At 49.6% G+C, this 14,670-nt stretch overlaps 1 protein-coding gene across 1 annotated transcript in view; it reads right to left on the bottom strand.

The window, feature by feature from the left end:
- Positions 1 to 12,944, bottom strand: part of LOC126533724 (uncharacterized) — a 76,439-nt gene extending 63,495 nt beyond the window's left edge. Inside the window, exon 1 of the mRNA XM_050180911.3 lies at positions 11,055 to 12,944. The gene's annotated coding sequence lies outside the window, so the exon portion shown is untranslated. The remainder of the gene's footprint in view (positions 1 to 11,054) is intronic.
- Between the last annotated feature and the right edge of the window lie 1,726 nt (positions 12,945 to 14,670).

The following is a 14,670-nucleotide window of genomic DNA, read 5'->3' as shown; positions in this document are numbered from 1 at the left end:
TCGTCGGTGGTAGAGAGCCACCAGAATGCGTCCCTCATAATGTTCCCAATGTCGCCGAAGGGCTTTTACGACAACGCTCTAAAGATGCGGGTGTTGTCGACGCAGATGCGACGGAGCGCCGTTTAGACGCAGGTGGCCGTTAAACCGAGCCTCAACGCAAGCGACGGTATGCGTTGCCCGCTGGGCGCAGTCCAAAGGAGTGCACGAAGCAAAACACGTTTGTTTGTAATTTGCGATTGAGCAGACTTCCTAGTTAATTCGCTGAATGAAACTTGGAAGGACTAGACTTTTATTCTAGCATGTCAGCATGAGTAGCATGTCAGCGATGCCCGTACGCCGGCTAAAATATCTGCCTTTCATTAAAGGGTTCTCTCTCTCTCTCTCTCTCTCTCTTTCTATTCTAGCGGACAAACATGGGGCTGTCTGTTTCCCTTCTGTAGAAGTCAATGTATCGAGAGCGTACGGCAATCCCCCAATATTGTGACAGGCTGACGAAGAAGACGTTTTAAGATAAGTCAGAAGAAGACGACGCTCTTAACATCGCGGGCTTGTCTAGAACCTCGTCGGCTGCTAAAGCTGTTGTAAATATCCTGTAAATATACTCCTTCACTGTGTCACTGTGATGTACGTAATTATGATAAGTAAATGAAACTCGGCGTAATAGCGCCTTAGCGGCCAATTTCAGTATGATTCTTTTTTTTCGAAGATACCTACATTAAATTGAGAACTACAGAGCATTGGCGAGAAAGTTGCCTTTGGCGCAAGGTGTTTTCTGTTCGCCGCCACGATTTCTCCAGAGAGCAGCCATAGTCAGCTTCGCTGTAAAAAAAAATGTACATGTACAATAGCGCGATGCAACATGCTGCAGCTCTCAAAGTCAATCGGCTGAGAGCCATTTCACACCTCTGAATCTCTTTCTCTGCCGGTGCATGGGGACGTCGTTCGCACCTTCTGCCGTTAAACACTCGCTAGCGTTCTGCTAAATACTCGCCTAAACACTCTGCGCTAGACACTCGCTGATAGACACGTCACTTAGTGACGAGGGGCCACTTGACCCATACGAGTGTATCTATGCTATCACTGCCTTCGCGCTTGGTGTAGGTGCGACCGACGCGCCGATCCACAGGCAACGAAAAAAAAGTTGTGAGGTACGTGTCAACTGGATTTAAGAACTGGTCTGCGCGCATGCGCAACACTTTCTTTCCTTCCCCCCAAAGCCGCTGAATGGCACTGGGATAGCAGTTCGCCCTTAGTTCCCGTTTTCCAATTACTTTTGTCCGCACCTGTATACGTGTAATCATGGGTGCGCCAAAGGGTTGATCGAAGCCTCCATATCAGCAGTGTTGGTTCACTCGTTATGTGGCACGAATTATTTGATTTCCGCTGCCGATTGGCATGAGGCCACGGGGGTTTGGTTCCTGGTCACGGCGGCCATATTTAGAAGGGGCTAGAATTCCAAAAGTACGTGCGTACTTAGATTTACCTGCATGTCCAACAACCCAGGAAGGTCAAACTTAATCCGCAGCCACGCACTAAGTCGGACATAGGCCTAGTTACGGAGAGACGTTATCACAATCAATCAATCAATCAATCAATCAATCAATCAATCAATCAATCAATCAATCAATCAATCAATCAATCTAGCTATGCATCTATAAAGCAATCAAAGTCAATATTTGTTTTCCATCATTTTCGCCCCTTCGTGCCATGGACCTGCACTACGTCAGGTAAACGTAAGCCGATCGGTGCGGCTTGGACACCACATATTGCGTCACCGGTTTCCGCGCGCTTGCACGTGGTCACGTGGGCTCCCTGTATACGCAGTCGGAGCCGTGGTGTTACTTCCTTCGGTCACGAACTGTGACCGAGCGTAGACGAACGCGCTGAAATGTGCTCGGAAAGGTGCTGGGCAACGTGACGATTACGAACGATGGCTCACGAAAAACGCCTCCCCACAAGTAGTAGTTGCGACAGTTTCCTACAATAAATGGTTGTTGCAGAATCGACATAAAATGGGTCCCGCGCTCATGTACTTGTAACCTGAGTTCCGCATTATATCGCGTCGCATCTCGCGCGAATAAAAAGGAAACAATCGCAAGTTGAGCCATGGACGGCTGGACTATTCGTTATAAGTGTTCCACGATATGCAGAAACGCAACCAGGTCCAAGAAGCCTTCAGCTGGGACTATAGTTAGTACGGCGTCGTTCGACTTGCATTGCGGCGGTTTTGCGCGCAAAAGACAAGCAAAAAACTATAAGTACGTCAGCCAGAGAAAAGATGCAAACGACAAAGAGTGGCGGCAATTGCGCCCCCCCCCCTGAAGTTCGCACGCTATCTGACGCCTGACGTCACCCATTTTTGACGGCTTCCACTCTGATCGAGTCATCAAATATTTGTCGATAAAGAAACGCTAAATTGCGTGCTAAAGAAAGCAGAGAGATTCGACAATCTACAAAACAGTTTTTCTTTCTAACTACCATCATTCCCCAAAATAGGTTTCTTTTTGTGAAAATACGTAACCGATCTCAATTTATTTGTGGTTTGTACTTCTTAGACCTTCAAAACAAGAAATGGTCTCCCTTTGGACACAAACGTTCTCTTTAAACAAGCGAAGTCACTCACAGAAACATGTACTCGCAGATACAGCTGCTCGCAAATTATGTGATGAACTGACGTCTATACAACCTCTTAATGTCAGATATTATTTATTGAATTTAAAAGAACACATTAACAAAGTATCAAGTAGAGACGGTGTTTGGCGATCCATTCTTTATATTGTTCCCTGCACCTTTTTTTTTTTTTTACAAAATAAGTAAGTTAAAAACTAGTGCGCACGGGCTTGCTCTGCAGAAGGAGTGGAGTTTTCCTTATCTTGCAAGGCCGTGTTGGAATGAATTATCATACGCGTCGTGAGTACTTCTATATCCATCCAAGACCTGTGGGGCTTTCCGTATACTTGCCTGTTGTCGTCTTGCCGTATACCGGTTCCAAATACATGCGCTCTTGTAAACAAAACGTTTGGAACTGCCCTTCTTCTAACGTAATGTAGTTGGGTAAACCCCTTCTTATTGACACAGCTATGCCGTTCGCAATAGAAACAAGTTCAGGGCTACGTTAGTTCTTTTCTAGCGCATTGTACCACCGTTTACATGCATGTGATGTGAGGGAAATGAGATGCTCTGCGCCATTGTCGTATTTGCTTAAACACGGCTGCTAATAAGGAAACAAGCTTTCGATCACACAACGCAGGGTAGGCGCTGCATGTCATATATTTTAACATGTGCCGCTTATTGCCTGAGTGTTAGGCGAGAACGACGTATATACCATCTTTACGTATTGTTGTCGTCGTCGTCGTCGTTGCTGTTGTACATTTTAACCCATTGATCACAAAAGGTAGTCAGCGTTCATTAGTGTTGTAACGCCTTCATTTATTGTTATTACTTAAGGACGGACAAACTTCAGGGAAAAGTCGGGTTTAATTCGATTTTTTTTTTTTCGGGGCGGTTAGAAAGGGAGAATAATCGGGTTTCTCCCGAAAGCGAAGGACCCTAGCGATATGTGATGTATTGTTACGTTGTAGACTTGCGGCGCTTGAATGGTAAGCTGCCACAGCACTGCGGGGACGAAGATTTCATCGTGCAACTTCGTAACGGCTCGAATATCATCATCGCAAGCACAACGCGCGAGCACACAGCGGCGTCGCTTGGACAAATCACACAGCTCAAGATCTCCGGACGCGGATACAACATGAAACCATATATGTGGCGACCCGCCGTGGTTGCTCAGTGGCTATGGTGTTAGGCTGCTGAGCACGAGGTCGCGGGATCGAATCCCGGCCACGGCGGCCGCATTTCGATGGGGGCGAAATGCGAAAACACCCGTGTACTTAGATTTAGGTGCACGTTAATGAACCCCAGGTGGTCGAAATTTCCGGAGTCCTCCACTACGGCGTGCCTCATAATCAGAAAGTGGTTTTGGCACGTAAAACCCCATAATTAAATGAATATATGTGACGGAACCGGGGGACCTGCTGCGCACTGCCCCGTCACTAAGGTCACGCACCTTGATGACGTCACGCACCTCGGTGACGGCGCTAGCGACGCACTTGACAAGTGTGCCGATGTCAGAAGTATAGTCCTGCTGCACTGCCCCAGGAATCGCTCAAGTCGTCATCTGCCTGTTGCGACGCGGGTGCGATGGCTCAGCGGGTGCAACGGCTGACAAATACGTCAGAGTTGATGGCAACGTGATGACGTAAATCGCAACTGAAGACCGACGGCGTCTTCAAAATCATGTTAGGAGGAAAGGACGCGAATGCCAACGGGTGCGGCAGTGATGGACGTCCTGCTATCGAACGAATAACTTTGACGGCAGCGGAGACGACATAGCTTCGTTCGACCATCTGCGGCTCTACTTTGCGCATAGCTACCTTGTTTCGCCGCGAAGCGTGGTGTGAACGTCGGTACGATAAGGTTGGCTACACTGCAGTCGCTCATTCCGTCACACGAAGTGCGCGTAAAGAAAAAAAAAAAGCTACGTCCCATTTCACTAACGGTAACGGTAAACTAATTAACGGTAAACAAAGGTTTTTCTTTTGCAGAATGTGATTAGCATGCTCCATTGTGAGTGGTACAGCGCGCGACTTTAGAAGGAAGGAACCTGTATAAGGAAGTATTTTCGCGGTTCCGAGCACTTCGTTATAAAGGCATCATAAAAGCGTACGAGCAATTCCGAATCCTTCGGCATTCGTTTGCTCGAGAAAGCTCGCTTTTTGAGAAGGTTGATACGACCATTGGCGTTCACGAACGCTCGAATGCATCAAAACATTACCATGCATACTTCCCGACTCTTAAAAAACCTCCGCCCTGTACTCGTTTAAATTTACTCACTGTGGCGACTATACACCTCACTACACCACAAAACGTAAGAATGGAGGCCACACCCTGAAGGTCACCTCAGTGGTCACCTAGTTTGGCTCAAAAATACAATAGCCCTAGATTTTTTTAATGCGATATTTTTTAATCGACCGCGAAAAATTTGTACGTATCATTCGGGCGAAAAACGCGGGCCGATCCCGAAGGCAAAAAAAAAAAAAAGAACTATGAGGTTTTACGTGCCAAAACCACTTTCTGATTATGAGGAACGCCGTAGTGGAGGACTCTGGAAACTTGGACCACCTGAGGTTCTTTAACGTGCGCCTAAATCTAAGTACATGGGTGTTTTCGCATTTCGCCCCCATCGAAATGCGGCCACCGTGGCCGGGATTCGATCCCGCGACCTCCCGAAGGCAAGTACAGCCTAACACAGCGTCTGAAAGCGCTAGCTTCCACGAGCGAAGAATTCGAAAAGCCCGCAAACGTACAACAGTGGGAGGAAGGGTTGCTGTTCAGCGTCGACTAAAGTACGCGCACGCATACCACACCGGCCGTGGTGCCACCAATAAAGTTGGTCTCTCTCTCTTTCTCTCTCTCTCTCTCTCTCACGAGCGAATAATGCGGGAAACAAGCCCGCGACGTACGCGCCAGACGTTTCAAAGAGCGACTCTGTCACGATAGCAGCATGCGCGCGATCGTGCGCTGATGGTTAGAAGATTGCCCTGCTGTGCTGGAAGACAAAGGTTCGTTCCCACCATTGGCCACGCATTTCTTTGCGGACAAATACGCTATCGCATTTCTGGCCTAGTGTTCCTTTCCTTTATTCATCGTTACTTGCACACTGAACAACATGACGTGATTAATTAATTTCTCCCAAAAATGCATCCCTGCCTGAGGATTCCGAATGAAACATTTTCTTTTTTGCACTTATACGACCGATTGCATTGAAGATGGTATTTTAATAGATGGCGTTTAAGAGACACACGCGGTTAGCGGCACGTTTTATTGAGGATTTTGTGCGTTACAATTGCCGGAAGATTTAAAGGAAGTTTAAGGAAGAATGCCCCGCTGCTGGCTTGGGCAACTACGGCGGCAACACGTGGTGTGGTGCAGCGGTAGCAGTATCGTAAGAGGCGGTACACATATGTAGATGTTAAGGGGAATGCCATGTGTTGCCATGTGTTTCAAACGCACTTTTAACCTAGACTGTTTCTTCTCTTTCGCGACATCACGATCTAGCGGAGTTGGTATTATTATTTTCAACAGAGCTCTCTTGCGAGATCATCATGTCTTTTATGATGGGACTGGGCGAATATTGGCATTTGATTGTGTACTATCTTCATTTAGGTTACGGATTTTGTGCATATATGGACCCGCGCAGGTCATTAAGTCCAATGATTTTTTCCGTGACCTGGACGTGTATTTCCTTGACGGTCGTCACGTGGTGCTCGTTGGGGATTTTAACTGCGTCTTAGACACGCGAGCAGATGTGCAAGGCCCGGGCTGGGGTCGCCCTGATTGGAACGCACGGGAGTTGCGTCGCCTCGTCCAGCATTTTTCGTTGCTGGATACGTATCAACTTTTTCATGGTTCTTTATTTGCCTGGACCTGGCGACGTGGTGTGTCGTCAAGCAGGTTAGACCGTGCCTATGTGCCAAGCAGTTTAGCTCAGTATGTCACCCGGTCTGATGTGATAACGTTTCCTTTATCCCCTGTTTATATTTCCGACCACAAACCAGTAATACTTGAAATTCGTTTCCCTGCTTCCTCATCAGTAAAACCCTGGCGTCTGGACATCCGCGTTCTACATGACGCGCGCTCGCGCTCTTGTTTGTCAAGAGTCTTGGGCGCCTCTGTTTCTAGATCTGACCGAGAGTCATGGGATACGCTCAAGGTGCAGTGGCGTCTGCACTGTTCAGTTGAAGGACGTGCACTCAGACGACGTATGTCAGAAGAACTGGCGGATACTGCCACGAAGCTCCGCATCGCCCTTCGGGTCAATCAACTGACTCCGTTGATGCTGTCCTGGCAGCGTGAGCTACGGAGGCGTTTCCAACGCCTCATCGCGGCGTCGTCTTTGTCAGCTGCTGCTTGGCGATGCAGACGTAATCCGAGTGCACACCCCGAAGTTCTGCGTTTTTCAAGAAACTCGCTTTTTAGACAGCCGAATGCATTTGGTTCTGCGGCCCCAAGAGCACTTCCTGTTACACCACCTCCCACGCGTGATTATTCGCTCTTCGTAACGCACTTTGAAAACATGGCGCGTACGACCATGCAAATAGATTCGGGCTCTCGAGGATTTCATACATTGCTTAGTGGTCTGCCTCAGGTTCCACCTGAGGTAGCTGACCGTCTTTGTGCACGACCATCAGCCGAGGAAGTGAAGGCAGCATTATCTTCCATGAAGCGTGGCTCGGCCCCAGGGCCGGACGGGTTACCCGTTGAGTTTTATCTCACGTTCTGGGAAGATATTGGTGCCACTTTCGTATCTGTCATCAGCCAATGCTTTGAGAACCTTGATTTCCCGCTTAGTTTTCGGGACGGTCGCATTGTGCTAATACCTAAACACGATCCGTCATCAGTTCACCCAGAGGAATGGAGGCCAATCACGCTTCTCAACGTTGACTACAAAACCTTCACAGCTGTTCTCACCCGGCGCTTGAGAAGCCTGATGCCTTCCCTAATAGGACACCATCAGGCATGCTCAGTCCCTGGCAGAGAGATACACAGTCTTTCGTTCGTTACGCGTGACATAATGACATACACGCTGACCAGGTCGGCACGTGGTCTCTTAGTTTCACTAGATCAAGAAAAGGCATTCGATCGCCTTGAACATAACTACATTTTTTATGTACTGACCTCGTTCGGCTTCTCTTCAAATTTTGTTGAACTTATTAGGAATACCTATTCTAATATCCGAAGTACATTGTTCCTTGATGGTCGAGAAAGTGCACCGTTTCCCGTTACTCGTGGCGTTCGCCAAGGGTGCCCTCTATCCCCAGTACTCTTTGTGCTCAGCCTTGAACCATTTCTGCGCTCAATAGTGAGAGACCCTTACGTATGCGGTCTCCCACTGCCTGGTAGCGGTGTTGTGAAGGTGACAGCCTTCGCCGATGACATCACATTGTATCTCAGGAATGAAGATAGCTTAACCCATAGCCTTCGAATTTTCACTGAGTACGGAAATATTTCAGGTGCTGCGCTAAATTTTTCAAAATGTCGTTATTTGTTCATTGGTTCGCCACAGACACGCCTAAGTCCCCTTTTCCGTCTTCAAAAGAGCAATTCTCTTCGCATTTTAGGCCTTGACTACACCTCTAATGGCATATCAGACTCTGTGTGGCTCTCAATTCTTGAAGATGTAAGGCGAAATATTGAAGATGTTCAAGGGTATGATTTACCCCTATCAGAAAGAAGGTACTTAGCGCAGTCTGTATTTTGCGGCCGAGTGTGGTACGTTTGTCACGTCGTACAGCCACCATTGCGGGTTACTAGGTCCTTGCAGTCCCTTCTTGGTGCCTTCTTCTGGTCGGGCCGTACAGAACTGGTCTGTCGCGCGGCGCTTAGCCAACCACGCTCTCGCGGTGGGTTCGCCTTCCCATCCGTGTCTGTCCGCTGCCGGCTGCTTGCTCTGCGATTTCTGCTCCGTCTATTACAGCATGATCAGTGTCCAGCGCGTGAACTCGCTTGCTATTTCCTTGGCACGAAAATTCGCTACATGTTACCGGGCGTACACTTAAATCACGGACCACAAGTGTTAAACGCACCTACATTTTACTGTACGGCCGTGGCATTTTATCGCCACATACAACAGGTATGTCCTGATGTAGACGTTCTCCAAAACCGTGTAGTAGATACTATGTCAGCCTTGCTGCTTCCTCTAGTTCCCCCAGCGCGCCTCGCACGTTCCAATAATGTGTCGTGGGATGCGATAACGGCGTCATTTTTGCCTGGCCACCTACGCGACTTCATGTGGCGTCTAGGGTGGCAAGTGCTTCCAACTCGGGACAGGCTTGAGCGATGGGGCGTTGTCCCATCTTCGCAGTGTCCCAATTGCCCCCTTCAAGAATCTAATAAACATGTACTGCTGCAATGCGTCGTTGCCAGGATATTCTGGAGGGCCGTGCATACTGGATTTCGTGGGCTTGGAGTTAACCGCTTTATTACATCTGGTCGCTGCTCACGTGGCCGCTTCGCGCGACTTTTAATTGCTGCGGGGGCCTTCTGTCTATGGCGTAACCGGTGCGAGGCAGTTGCCATGGGACGTCGTCACCGCGCTCTGTTTCCACTTATGGGAAGGCTCTACTCTGAGCTACTATCGTTTCTGTCGGAGGAGTTGTTCTTCCTTGGAGAAGAAGAGTTCCTTCGACAGTGGTCATGTCGTTTCCTGTCGGTGGTTGATGGACGCGTATGGCTCAATTTTCGTCCAGCCTGGTTCTTGTAGCCAGACCATCAGAAGTATTAATTTAATGCACATAGAATGCAGGTGCCCGTGATTTCTGTTTGTGTGTCCTCTAGTATACATGATCATATTGTATATACACATCTCGTGCACATCACTTCAAAATTGTGTAAAGTGTTCTATGACATCATCATTGTACATAACCATTGTGTACACTGTATATATTGAAAATCATTTTGTACATATGACATTTAGTTTATGTGTAACTGTGCTTTTCTGTAGGTATACGTGTTTATATGTTGGTGCGTGAGGACTCGGACATTACTTACATTGAAAACGTGCTGTGTTTCGTTTCTTACATGTTATCGTACCGGTGGAATTGTGCCGTGATTGTGACTCAGTGTTCGTATCGTCTCTTGTCGAAATAAACTTTTTCTAAACACATGTGTTGCTTTACATCAGATACCACGCCTTCTTATGTGCCTAATCGGCTCTTAGGCAAATTATTATCTTAAACAACGGTTTGGGACTACAGTACATTGGACGCGCATATTCCAGCTAATTGCACACTGTGTACATTTTCGTCGCAGTGTGGTCAGCAGACTCGAGAAACAAGTCGTATCACTGCTCGCGTTAGCCTTTCGAAAGGTGACGAAATCAGTCGAAACAGATGGGAAAGTTCCTTTCAAAACCGGCAGGGCTTTTGATGACAGCCTGCTGAGCGGCCTACTTCTAGTGACGGTTAGGAAGAATGGTGACGCAATGTGAGGGCTACCGATTTTTGTCAGATTTTTGATGATTCGATGATAAAGCTTTGGAATTGACTGATTTGTGGCGTCTTTCAGAAAGACAAAAGCGAAATCTACTACTTTTTTTTTTTAATTTATGCTCATCCTGTTACACTGTGCTACAGATTTGTCAGTCGATAACGGCTAAAGCGCAATCATGTTTAACTGCTCACGAGTAAGCGCTATTTATGCCCATTTTTTATTTGTGAGCTTAAATATAGTACGAAACACACTGAGCACTTCAGACTTCAGGTACCAGGTGTCATGCCAGGCTCTTCCAAAACTAGCTTGAAGGTTGGAACAAGGCCTCTTTTTAATGATCATGGTATTCCAGATTTCCCTCTGCACCGTATCCGGGCTGCCCCTCACCTAAATACAAAGACTGCGACGCTCCATAACGCGGACTTGACACACATATTGAGCGACTGCCCCGGGCTAAAGCCAAGGGCGGAACTCCTACTTAATGACCCTTCGGACTGGGAGGTGGCGGTGTCCAGCTCGATTCCTGCAGTTCAGCTTCAGACCGTCAACTGGGCTTTGGAGATCAGCGAAGGTCAAGGGCTTACGGCCACCTCAGGCCGCCTGGCAGAAGAAAGCACCCAGTGACTCACATGGTTCTGAGATCCGACGAAAATCGAGTCCGTTCATCCTCCTCCTCCTTCTGTTCACCATGTGGTTTTTCAAACCACGCAGAGCGCCAAGAATCGCGGAGGTCATCGTATTGTATTACTGTTTCGCAGCTGGCACATTGTAGAGGTAACAACAAACATTGCACCATGAATCCGTGCCGGCAAAAACCGTTTAAATCCCCTGTTTCCCTAGCATAAATAATCTACTGATTTCTGCAGATTTCTCAAGAGAAAATCTACTATCTTTTGATGACCTGTGGCAACACTGTGGCGACGCAGCGAAAGGCGGAGCACGAAATGTGAACCGAGTGCTTTCACTGGAAAGGAGGGTTGAGATTGTATATAAAGAACGTCGCTTACCTCACAGTGTTTTATAGCTGGGTGCGACTTTCGTTGGCACAGGATGGTCGTGGTGGTCCGTGTTGTTCAAGGAACGACCCTGGCACTTTCCTCAGACACACTGCCGGATGCCATGACAATGCACGTATGCGTCACAAGAACGTCGCGTAGGCCGTCAGTCGATCGCGATCCAGTTATCAACGGTTGTCACTTTGGGGACGGACACACTTCACCTCTAAACAAACAGATGCTGTCCTTGAGTGTCGTTTGGGGTTGGTGTCGGGCTTTCCTTCACAGTTCAATTTTCTGAAGACCCTCCAGGCTCAGCTATGCCCAACTTCAGTTATTTCGCAAACCTAACCAGCATACCAGTGTGCCTTCGTGAACTGCTTGCCTCCTCGCTTCTTGACGCACGAATTGTCACAAAGGAGAAGTGTGGTTGTTTGTCTTCAAGTCTGCGCGCAAGGCTCCGTCGACGGAGCATGGACGGATTCACAAAGCAATACGAAACGTTGTATAGCTGTATCGCCCCAGAACGCCTCTAGACGTTTCGGTTTAGAAGTTTACAGAACGTCTGCGATTTTCTCGCTCTGATTTTTTTTCGGTGCAACAAGATTCACTGTGTGCGAACGAGGTACAATTTCGGTCTGCCTTCGAATAGGGGAAATCTAGAGCTCTGGACGCGATTCTCTGCTCCAGTTGATTCTTTCGTCGCCTGGCGGAACTGACAAGCCCCTATTCACTCCTACCTGCTGGGCTCCAACCTCGCACAGAAGGCAAGATATGTAGAGAGCTGAGCGAGCTCACTTCCACCGGTGTAGTTTACTGAAAGGGCCGACCGTCTGCTTCTTCTTTATTTGTTTCCTGCCGGACTTGGCTTCTATGCGGGCGAAGCGCGACTAATTGCTTTCGCGCTCATTTTACGCAACCTCGAACACGCAGTCCTAGATCTCGGCTTCTTCACTGCGGGCGCTCATACTACGCTCGGGCAGCCGGGTTGGTGCGAAGGTCAAGGTCAGCTTTCGTCCTTCTCTGACGGTCCTGTCTGCGCCGGTGCGTATAGGGCGGCACGCTGCGCGTAAAACTCGGTGGTGTCGGTGGATCACCGTGCGGCTCACGGCAACGGCCCGAAATACTCGACGACCCGGGAATGACAGAACCGGAGCCTTTGAAACACAGTTCTCCTTGGCCTAGCTCAACTGTCTCATCACCTTAGCACAGCCGGACGTTGGAGAATCTCCTTGACACCGGTGCGCTTGGCACCGTAAAGGTCCTGTTATAGCCTAGCGGCGCAATGCTCCACAGGTATCGGGTACGCCGGTGCTTTTCCCGAAAGAGCACTGTATTCGGAGTCACCCAGCGGCACTGGTTTGGGACGTTCTCGAAGGTCGCGAAGAGATCTCGGTGGTCTTTACCGCGGAAGTCCAGTTGGTGACGAAAGACTTCCGAGTGGGGGGCTCGAATTTCAAGGCTCCGGTCTTCGGCTCTTCTACAATCCCGCGCGTTGTCGTAGACACAGCTTGTCGGCAACGAGGCACCGGGAGAAACCTTGTCGAGGACGCCGGCAGCCTTCCGCCGCCGCCGCAGCACGACAGTTCTTCCAAGAGCGGCGCGCGTCTTGGCTCCCAGACGACGTCGCAAGCACAACGAAGTCGCCGACGCGGTTAGCGTAGCGTGTAGTGAGAGAGGGAGTGAGAGAGAGCGGTTGGCGGGGGGGTGGTGGGGGGGTCCTCCCCTACGTCCTCCCGGCTTGTGACGTTCCGGCGTGCGCGGCTGTCTGTGAGTGCGGCCCTGTGAACCGAAGCGTTCGTCGACGTCCTCGTAGTCGTCGTCGTCGCCACCGCGTTCGTGTTCGTCACACACCAGCGTGTACACGGTCTACACTGCGCCGCTACCACCACGACCGCAGGCTGAGCGCTCGACTGACTGACTGGCTTACTGACTGGAGGGGGCGCCCGGACGGCGGCCGGCCCTCCTCCGCTTTGCGTTGTGCGAGCGTGCACGCCGGTGCGTCGTTTGTTGCTCTTCGCGTGAGGATGAGTCGGAAAGGCGAGGGTAGGCTTGGGCGGCGTGCCGTCCGCGCAGCGAGGGGGAGGGAAGGGGGAAAGGGACGGGGGATCTTGCGCTGGGGGCTTGCTTGCCCGCCGAAAGAATAGAGGAGGAGAGAGATAGAAAAAAAAAAGGCGGGCGCGCGCGCCCGCGTCGACGTCTTGTCGCCGTCTTTTAGCCCAGTTGCGTCTCTGGCGGCTGCCTTTGTAGCAAGCGCTTGGGAGAGCACGTGGCTGTTTCCCGGCGTGTCGTGTTGGGCTGCGCGTACCTGCGCGGCGTTGTTCTTGGCCTTGCTGAGAGGGGAGGCTCGCTTTGGTTGGAACGAAACAGGCGCGCGGAAGGGAGAGGGAGGAGGGGGGGAGGGGGAGGAAGTGCTGCTTCTGAGGACACGCTTTGTTTACGGTGCTGCCGTCCGCGCTGAATCTGTGGACCGGCGTAACAGCGCAGAAATATCGCCCGTGCGCCCAGCGAGCGGTACATGCAAATGAGCGCGCGGCAGAAAGAAATGATCAAATGGGAACGAAGAAACGTAAGCAGGTTCTTAAGCTTCTCTGGGGCCGAAAGCTTCCCTTATCCAACGCTGACCCCCCACCTCCTTCCCTTCCCTTACCCCCAACAGGCACTGGCTTCTAGAGGAGCGTTTAAGAAGTTAGGAGGAAACTTTTGTTGTGTTCTCGAAATCATCGGAGCATCGCGTCACTGCGAGTGGTCTGGCATTCGGAACTCTTTATTAGTCGCAGTTGAAAGCGCCTTCGTCGTGGGCGATGTAGGCCGCTGTAATTTTGCCACTTTGGTTTCCGGCACGAAGGTCAATGAGGGAGGAAATGAATGACGTCGAATGCGATTTGTCTCTCCTCTGTACGGTTCCGCCGTCACGTCCGCTGTTACACGCGATGTATTGGCCTGGCCGCGAATAACCAGCTAGCCCCGAATTTCCACTCTAGTGAAGCGAAGAAGTCAGGCTGTTTTGTTTCCTTAAGAAGTTGGAACTGATTTAGGTAACGTAAGCGTTAGCCTACTACTAAGAAGGCTGGAGGTAAACGGCCTGTGTAAAAGAAAAGGAAGAAACTGTATGCGGCTGGTGAGTGTGGTTAGTAGCGCTGTATACTTTTCAGGAAGTCTCCGAGATTTCAGAGAATTCCAAAGTTGTTGCTGTGCAGTGTGCCTGAACTTCATTTTTGTCCCGGCAGCTGTCCATAGTAAAAGAACAAAAATCACTTGCCGATATCGACGACTTGTTTTACGTAAACTTTGAAATTGTGGGACCAACATAAATTGTATTTGAGTTGCAATACGAAGAGATCCTATCGATCTGAAAATGACAATTTATGCCTTTGATTGCACTGACATGGCTGACACAAACTGTGGAAACATGAAAATGAGCTTTGATTGGAACATAAGCAAGGAATCTGTACGCAGGTCCCGTGCGATGTGGGGGGAGGGGGGGTCTCAATTAATGCTTTTTTGTTTACATTGTCCGTTGACCTGCCTGACTAATTATAACTTTATCTGACTGGACGTTGTTCCGCTGAGCGCCTGAGTACATCGGCGACAGCTCTGTTTAAGCACGCTGCACCTAGCCTTCGGG

This window comes from Dermacentor andersoni, chromosome 7 (assembly GCF_023375885.2).
Source record: "Dermacentor andersoni chromosome 7, qqDerAnde1_hic_scaffold, whole genome shotgun sequence".
In the NCBI taxonomy this organism is placed as follows: domain Eukaryota; kingdom Metazoa; phylum Arthropoda; class Arachnida; order Ixodida; family Ixodidae; genus Dermacentor; species Dermacentor andersoni.
This window is presented reverse-complemented; position numbering and strand designations above follow the sequence as displayed.